We start from the raw sequence: 8,907 nt of genomic DNA, 5'->3' as shown, positions 1-8,907 counted from the left end.
CTTGTGAGAGGCTTCTCTTGAGTTGTCTTACTGCCTCGGATTGTTCTGGACCCCATTCCCACTTGACCCCCCCCTTCAGGAGATGAATCAGGGGTCTAGTGATCTCTGCGTAGCCCTCAATGAACTTTCTGCTGTAATTAGTCGGTCCAAGGAGGCTCCTTAGTTCCTGCAGAGTTGTGGGATCCTTCAGTTTCTTTTTTTTTATTTTAATAATTTTTATTAAGGTATTTAGTATACAATCATAAAGTCATAACTTCATAAACATAATGCAGTGAAACCTTTACAATAGTATAGGTTAAACAATGGTAAAAGAAAGTGTTCCGAAAGAGCAGTTAATTGAGTACACTGTGTATAATTAGGAGTTGAGCATTTGAGGAACATATTGTCAATACAATTGAAAACATACGCGAAACAACTATAGTACAGTGTTGTGCTAAACTTAGTGTAGAACGATTTCTGCATTATGATGTCTTAAGTGGGGGAAGACAAACACAAGACTGACATTTGACAAACACGAGATGTGAGGGGAGGGGGGAAAAATAGGGGAGGTAGATATTAATGAAGAGAGGCACATTGGCATATATTACAGTAACTATTCAGTTGAGTGATCGGATCAATATTCACATGTAAAGATCTTGGGAGCATCAAAGGAGTATCAGATATTTGAGGATGTCACATTCCGTGCGTGGTTACATTAAAGTGATTCAGATAGCGAATGAAAAATGACCACTTAGCATTAAACTTGGGTATAGAATTAAGATTGTTTGCCATGCACATTTCCATCTTTTGCGTGAGACATATATTGTTCCACCAGCTTCTTATACACAAGGAACGAGAATCTTTCCAATTGGCAGTTATACACTCCTTAGTCAAACAAATAAAAAGATCATAGAGCTTGGATGCACCAGAGGGCAAGTGGGTGGTAATAGCCAGACTACCTAAAACAATATTCATAAATGAAAGTGGTATGTCAGTGAAAAAAATAGAGTTAAGGTATTTCCACACTTGTTGATGATGTTATCACCAATAATTTTATATTATCTACAACTCTTATGTGTTCCGATATCTCCTTCCTTTTATAGATCCTTCAGTTTCTGAAGTGCTTCCACTTTCTTTTCTTGGGGACAGAGACCCTGAGGAGTTATCTCATGCGCCAAGAAATTAACACGGGTTCTACACCACTGTGCTTTCTGGAAGGAAAGTTTTGCTCCGGCGGCCCTCAACTGTGTCAGAACATAACGGATCTCCGCTATGTGTTCCTCCAAAGATGAACTTTTGATGAGGACATCATCTACATAAGCCAGGTTACCCCTCGCACCCAGGTCGGGCATGGCCTTATGTAGGAAAATGTTGAATTCGTTGCCGGAGTTGAGGTATCCGAAGGGAGTCCGGGTCCATGTGTACTGCTGGCCCCCAAAGGTAAAAGCCAGTTTGTATTGGTCCTCCCTACTGACAGGCATGGTCCAGTATCCATTGGTGAGGTCTATTGCTGTGAATACCTGTGACCCCTGAATCTGGGCCAGCCCTTGGTCAATGTAGGGCAGAGGCCATCGGGAAGTATGGACCCGTTTGTTGAGCTCCCTAAGGTCGGCGCAGAGTCTCCACTGGCCGTTTGGCTTCAATATTCCCAGCACCGGATTATTGAAGGTGCTGTGGACTGGACAGATTATTCCCCGGGATTCAAGGTTCTTAATTATTTCAGTAAGGGACTCCATGGATGCGAGAGGCAAACGATATTGCTTCACAAACACTGGAGTCATTCCATGGTCCGTGGGAATTGTTGTGGTGTGGATGTCGGTGCGACCACAGTCATATGAGTCTACCGCAAAGAGATCTTGGAAATCCAAGAAAACTTGTTTCAACTTTTGCTTCTGTTCCAGAGTCACGCAGGCATCAGCTAGGTTGACCCTCTCTTCCACCATCTGCCTGAAGCCGGGAAAGACTTCTGGTTTGGCTATCTCAGCGGCCTCCTCCAGCTGGGTGGAGAAGCCCCTGGTCAGAGTGCTGATTTGGACTGGAGGCTTCAGGTGGGAAAGGCAGCCCTCATGGACCTGGAAAATCACCTCATCCCTCCTGAAGTCACAAGTCACATCTTCCTTACCATAAGGGCAAGAAGTGTACACCAGGAAGTCCCCCCCATGCCGGGTGAAAATCCTGTCTGGTGTTGTGTTTTCATCACTGTCACTGTCGAAACAGTCCTTGGGGATGTGTCCTAACAGTTCATTTCCTAGATCAATGGAAAAATGTCGGTCATCAACCGCCATTCCAATAATGTTGCTGCGGCTAGAGTAATACTCTTTAAGTCGCTGTTATCCATCTCTATTGGAATGGTGTCATGTTCTATGTTGACTAATGGTGTTGGGTTTACCCCCAACCCTTGCTGTTGGAGAGAAGCATTTAGATGTATATAAGCATCAGGGTTTTTCAATTTATGTCCTCTTTTAACTTTCACTTCCAGGGAGAATTGTCGGGTCCTTTCTGGGATGGTGACTTCCTCTTTAATCTGAATTTCAACTGCATAAGGTAGCAATTGAGCTGACCTAAATGCTTTTTCTGGATCATCAAAGCCCATGGGATTATCCGCTAATCGGGACCAAGCTTTGAAGTTTATTAGGTCCAAACTAATGGCAAAGCGATTGAGAATGTCACTGCCTATGTAAAAGGCAGCAGTGACGTCTCGCACGACCCAACAATTATGGACTATGCTCTTGTGGCCCACGGAGATTTTGAGCATACACCTGCTTGGCAGGAGATGTTTCGAATTCGGTGCTTCCAGGTCCATTTCCCATTTGTCTATCAGTTTGAATGTGGGAATGGCTGGATCTTTTGGGAGTTGGCGGAACATGGCTTCGCTGATGAAGCTCTTACCGTTGTTCATGCACACTCGGGCGAGAACAGAGTCCTTCCCATCATTTAACTGAACAGGGATGAACAACTGCTCTCCAATCTGCTGAATATCAGCCAGGCTCTGAGCTGATTTCACCTCTTTCTGGACTATACGAGTGGGAGTGTCTGATTGTGGATTGGTAAAGAATTTCAGAGTGTTTCATTCCAGTGTGGAATACCACCTTAAACTGGAAGGAAGGTTGATTTTCAGAAATAGAGAGGACCCCCCATCACCAGTCTGTTGCCCTACTGCTATTACTGTCACGTTTGGAATTTGGTTGTTCTGGAAGTGAAATTCTACTTGGTCAGATTTTTGTTCAACCATGTGGCAGGTGCCATTTAAACTAACATGGTTGACACTCTGTTTTAATTTTATTGGTCGGCTAGTCTGGGTCCAGAGGACCTTGTTTACGCAATCTATTAGGGGTGACAACCTTCTCAGGAGGTCATTCCCTAGTAAACAAGGGGTGACCTCTGGAGTTACTACTATGACCGGGTGTTTCACCTTGTGTCGCCCAATTTTGATGTCCAAATCTGCAGTCCCCTCGACAGGAATTTCCTTCCAGTCAAAGTTCTGAAGTTGCCCAGGAAGAGAGGTGAGAGGAATACGTTAACTCTCCCCCCTTCCTGCATTTAGCTCATCAAAGGCCCTTCTGGACAGAAGGGTAGCTTGAGATCCAGTGTCCACCAGCACCAAAATTGTACCCTGCCCCTGTACTTGTACCGGGGCATAGTAACTTCCCTCCTTCTCCTCAAGGGGGCACAGATAATGCAAATTTTTGGACAACTGGTGGGCTAACTTTCTGGTTTTGGACATTGCTAGCGAAGAGATTTGGGCAGAATTCTGTGAAGAGCCTGGGGAATCTGAAAGAAAAAGTTGGCAACTGGAGATCAGAGCCATTGTGGGTTCCCCTGGTTCCGGTTCTGGGCCGCCCCCCCCCACCTTTTTGGAGGCAGTCACCAGGATGGGTTTGACCCATGGGATTTTGGTATTGTCGGTTCTGGGATGAGATGATGGGCGGCGGTAGCTCAGTCTCTACATCTCCCCAGTCTGATTTGGCATCCCTTTGGACCCATTTTTCTTTGGGAGGTGTTCCCCCATCTCTAAAGGAGAAGATCCTTTCCCCAGGATCCTCTGAGGATCCCTCTCCCTCAAATTGGAAGATCTGTACCTCCTCCACAAAATGGGTCTGTTTGGGTCCTTTGTTTCTCCTACCTCCTCTTTGCTCTTTGGGTGGCAGACTTTCTGGGGTCAGAGATTTTGTTTCCGGTTCCTGGTTTCCCAGGGGCTGTTTACAAGTTGGGAAGGAAGCTTCCTCCAAGGCTTTACACCCCCCTTCCCCTTGTGCCTCCTCCCTGGGAACCAGTGGGTTATCGGGGTGCTGCCCCCGTCATTGTTCTGGAGCACCAGGTCCAGAGTTTGGGGCATTCTGTGGTGGCATGCTCATCTGAGGGTTCAGTTGAGCCCTCAGTATGTGACCCAGATCCCGTGCCATATTTTGGAACTGGCGCTCTAACTGGGAAACCCGCTCAGGCTGATACGGGGTCCTGTTTTCTCCCCTGGGCTGATCCCGGGAAGGGTAGCTATCCCTTCTCTGGTAATACCCTGGGTTGGGAAGATTTGGGTACCCCTCCACCCTTGGCCTCCCCTCTCCTGGATTAGGTTGTCTGGGCTCAGGGAATTGGGGAAAGAAGGATGGATGGTTTTGGGGTTGGAAATTGGGTGGATACCTGGGAAAAAAGTTCTGCTCAGTGTTTGGGGAATTTCTGCCCTCCTGTGGGAAGTTGGGAGGGAAGTTCCCTGGGTCATGTGCTTGGCTGGATCCCCCCGCTTGGGCTGGAGGAGTCCACACATGACCCAGGATGGGTCGATTTCCCTTGTAGCAGGGACTTACATAATCAGGCGAGCGAGGGACCCCATTTGTGGGACTACCTCCTCGACTCCCTGTCTGTGACTGGCCCGAGGGCCTTCTGGGCTGTGAATTATTTGGTGCAGGCAGGTTTTTAGGCCCCCCATCTCCAAATCTAAAATGGGGGCAACCTTTACCTCTGCCACCTTAGCAGTTGCAGTGGTACTGTTGGTTTTGGGGTTTTTCTGCGCATTACTTTTATTTTTTCTATGGGCTTCTGCACCTCATAGATCCGGGTAGCCTGTTCAATGACCCAGTCTAAAGATCTTTTCTCATGAAAATCTCTCACGAGCTGGGTCATTATGTATTTGGGTAAGGCATGGAAAAACGTATTGATAAATTCTCTGCTATCTGTGCGCACCCTTCTGGTGGTCTGCGCAAAAGCACGCTTTAATTCTTGCACAAACTCTTGTGGGGCCTGATCCTCCCCACATTGCAAATTGTAGGCTGCCTTGCGAGCCTCTTGAGGATTTCTGTGCACAGAAAAATGTTTCAAGATGGCCGCCCTATATGCGGACCAATTTGAATGGTTTTGGACCTCCAGCCCTGCAAAGAAACTGGAGTATTCTGGGGAGAATGTCCATTTGATGTACTTAATGCAGCTACTGCTGTCCTTCAAATGGAAAGTCTCCATCATTTGCTCATAAAGCTCCAAGTGTTCCCAAACAGAATACTTGGCGTTCTTGTGATAAGGCGTGATGACACTCCTTATTGCCTTTATTTGTTTCAATGGGTCCTTAAGCAAGGCCCTTTTTGCCTTATTGGCCTTTTTGGTTTGGGTCACCCTCGTCCATTCATCCTCTGACTCTGAAGCACTGCTCCCAGAGGTGCCTGTCTGATCTTTCAGGTTTTCCCGGATTCTGCGAGCCTGGGAATGGCTGGCAGAATGTGGGGACCTGGTCTCCTGTGTCCTGTAATGCTCAGAGGAGTCTTCAGATCCCTCCTTGCTGCCAGGATTTTTTGGGTACCCCCCACTGACCTAACTGGGCAGAGGTTTCAGGATGCCCTTAATGGGCCTACTCTCCTGGGGTTCCCCACTAATTTGCACTGTGCTTGGGTGCCCATACCCGGATGCCCGCCCCTCCATTCCTGGGTGGTACTGGCCTATGAGCCCCATACTTTTAGCTGGATAGTAATCTGCCATCCCTGTGGCCCCGTGCTAATGTGCGCCAGGGAACATGGGGGTGGCAGAGTCCAGGGACTGGTAGAGGTGAAGGCCTCTGGCACTAGGGCTCCTGAGGTTATGCTCAGGTGTTTCCCTTTCCCAGCGAACTTCGTCTCTATCAGCACCTGCTCCCTTTTGCAATGCAGGAGCCTGCGCTTTCAGTTCCTCCACTAAGCCCTTACTAGACTCTATCAGTCTCTCCTGCATCCCTACCTGTTGCTGGAGCCTATCATTGTGCTGGCAGATAGCCTCATTCTCTCTCTGTGCCTCCTGATTGGTCCTGGAGTACTGGGACAGTCTTTGCTGCAGGAGGGTTACCTCCTGAGCTGTGTCCCTATTGGCCTGCTCCTTTCGTGCCAGAGCATCCTCCACCCTCCTGGTGTGCTCTAACAAGTTCTGGTGTTCTTTTTGGAGGTCACCCAGTCCCTGGTGGGCCAGGTGATTTTCTTCCATTTTCCTTTTTAAGTGGCAGACTTCCTGGCCTAAGGTATCCCTTTCCTGACTAAGAGCCTGCATCTGTGCCGCCATGTTGTCCCTTTGCATTTGGAAGGCACCAGCTTTCTGGCGCTCCTGGTCAAACTCTGCCTGGGTATCCAGGTCTTTCAAAATCAGTTTATTGCTCTCTGCCTTCTCCCTATCTAGGTGGCTTTGCAGGGTGACTACCTGCTCAGCACATGCCCTATTGAAGTCTAACTGTTGCTCCAGCTTTTTCTGGCTCTGCAGTAGGGAGTCCAAACCTTCTTGGTACTCCTTCTGCAAGGCCAGAAATCTGGTATCCTGGTCCACCTTTTCCTGTTGCAGCACATCCATATCCTCCTTTATTTTAGTGATGTACTGTCTGCTGTCCTTTTCTGACTCCTGTCTCCTCAGCAGCCTCTGCTCAGAAGAGTCCAGATCATCTTGGGCCTTCTCTAACGCCATCTGTTGCCTATTTGCCAGATCTTGGCCTTCAGCACATTTGTCCTGCATGGCTCCCATATATAGGTACAAATATGCCGCTATCCTGGCAATCTTATTATGTTCATCTTTGGCTTTAGGGGCCATATATAGTTCACTCAGGGCCACATGTAGGGGACCCTGATCTCTCCAACATCTGACCCTGTTTCAGTGACCTGTTGCGCGATTGCCTGCAACCAGACCGTTTGGTCCTGATGAGTCCACTCACCTCTCACAAATAGCTTATGTAAGAAGTGCTCTCTGGCTTTGTTGATGTCTACCAGTGTCGTCATTCTGGAATTTGAGTTCCTTCCTGACTTACAGAAGTTTGTATTTCATTTTTGCAAAACAGTCCGTTTCCTTGGAGCGTTCCTTTGAGGAGTGCTTTACAGTGTAACGCAGCGTGGTGATCCGACCGGATGTATGTCTCCTGTCAGTTAGCACACTGTATTAATCTGCACAAGTGATAGATCTAACCCAGAATCTCCAGCTACGAGCCCCCACTTTGTAAGCGATATTCAATCAACACTACAGCTAAGTCAATGCCTAGTCTGGGATGCTGGGGAAAACCCTTATTGATGTATTTTTATGTCCAGTTCAGTACTCTGGATGACAACCCTTGTATAACACCCCCCTCTTAGAATCCCCCTGACCCCACTGAGCCAAGAAGTAGGTTTGTTTTGCAAATTAAAAGGTTTATTTGAAAATTTAAACAATATATATATATATGTCACACTTCTATAAATAAATTGATAATGGATATTACACTTGTGAATATGAGAAGTAATCAGCAAGAGGTAACTTATGAATAGGAACAGAAGAATAAGGTGGGAAAGAATGCTTTATATGGTTCAAGGAAACACAATGATGAATGAAATGCAGTACAGAAAATAACTTGATATGGCTTCACAAGAGATAATACGTTCACTTTTCCCCTGGTGGCAATTCACCCCCCACCTATATGCAATCCAAGGAGATGGAAGTAACACACACAGTCTTCAGGAATACAATCAAGTACAATACGGAATTCAGTTCCCCGCTAGCAACCTTAGAGGAAACAGGTAGAAGTTTGAAACACAGGCCCAAAATGCTTTTAAATGTGATGGCAATGGATGGGAAAATGTGTTAACTGATCTTAATTCCGTCTAGAGATTCAGGGTGAGTGAGAGATGCTTGTTAGTATTAGTTCAGGCTCACTTTAGCAATGCTCTAGAGTTATTACCAGGTTGCAAACTGATTTTTATCAAAGGAAAGAATGGAGCTGCTATTTTGACAAGTGGAGAAATTGAGCCAAAATTGCAAATCGCGGTAAATTTCTCAAGTGCGTAAATCGCGATTGCGGAAAAAGTATAGGGAGTAGGAAGTCGGTTCTAGGTTCGTTGGAAAGCCTAGAATCACAGCTTTAAAATGAAAGTTAAACAAACGGTTCCGGAGATACAGGCGATTTAATAAAGGTAGATTTTCGGATTTAAAGAAAAACTCAAAATGACAGGTGGCAGTTTGCAGCGTTAGGATGACAGATGACAGCTCGCAGCTTTAAAAATGACAGATGACACGATTTCTAGGAGGCACTTCTACGTAGGTTAAAATAGCTTGAATTAGATTGTTTTAACTAAGAGATTGGTTCTGCACAGTTCTGCTAGGTACTCACAATATAAATTTGAACTAGGCCTCGTCACGGATCTGGTCAACATGTCCGGCGGCGGTTCTGTCTGCTCGGCAGGTCAATCAGGTACTGGTTCTGCTCACAGCGATCCGGATCTCTGGTTCTGCTCACAGTGGTCTGGGACAGCTCTGCTCTGCTGGTCTAGCCTCTCTGGATACAGCGGCCTCTGGTTCTGGATACTGCTCTGCTTTCCGGTCCAGATCAAGTGGATCCTGGATGTAACACTGCTTTCTGGGTACTGGCAAAAGTTCATGGCAAAAGAATTCAGACAGCTCGCCCGGCTGTGGAATAGTTTGCAAATGATTTTAAGGATGCTGAGGCCTGCTGAGAAGAGTTCTCAGTTT

This window comes from Ambystoma mexicanum, chromosome 13 (genome assembly GCF_040938575.1).
Source record: "Ambystoma mexicanum isolate Mex_15411 chromosome 13, UKY_AmexF1_1, whole genome shotgun sequence".
NCBI lineage: Eukaryota > Metazoa > Chordata > Amphibia > Caudata > Ambystomatidae > Ambystoma > Ambystoma mexicanum.
This window is presented reverse-complemented; position numbering follows the sequence as displayed.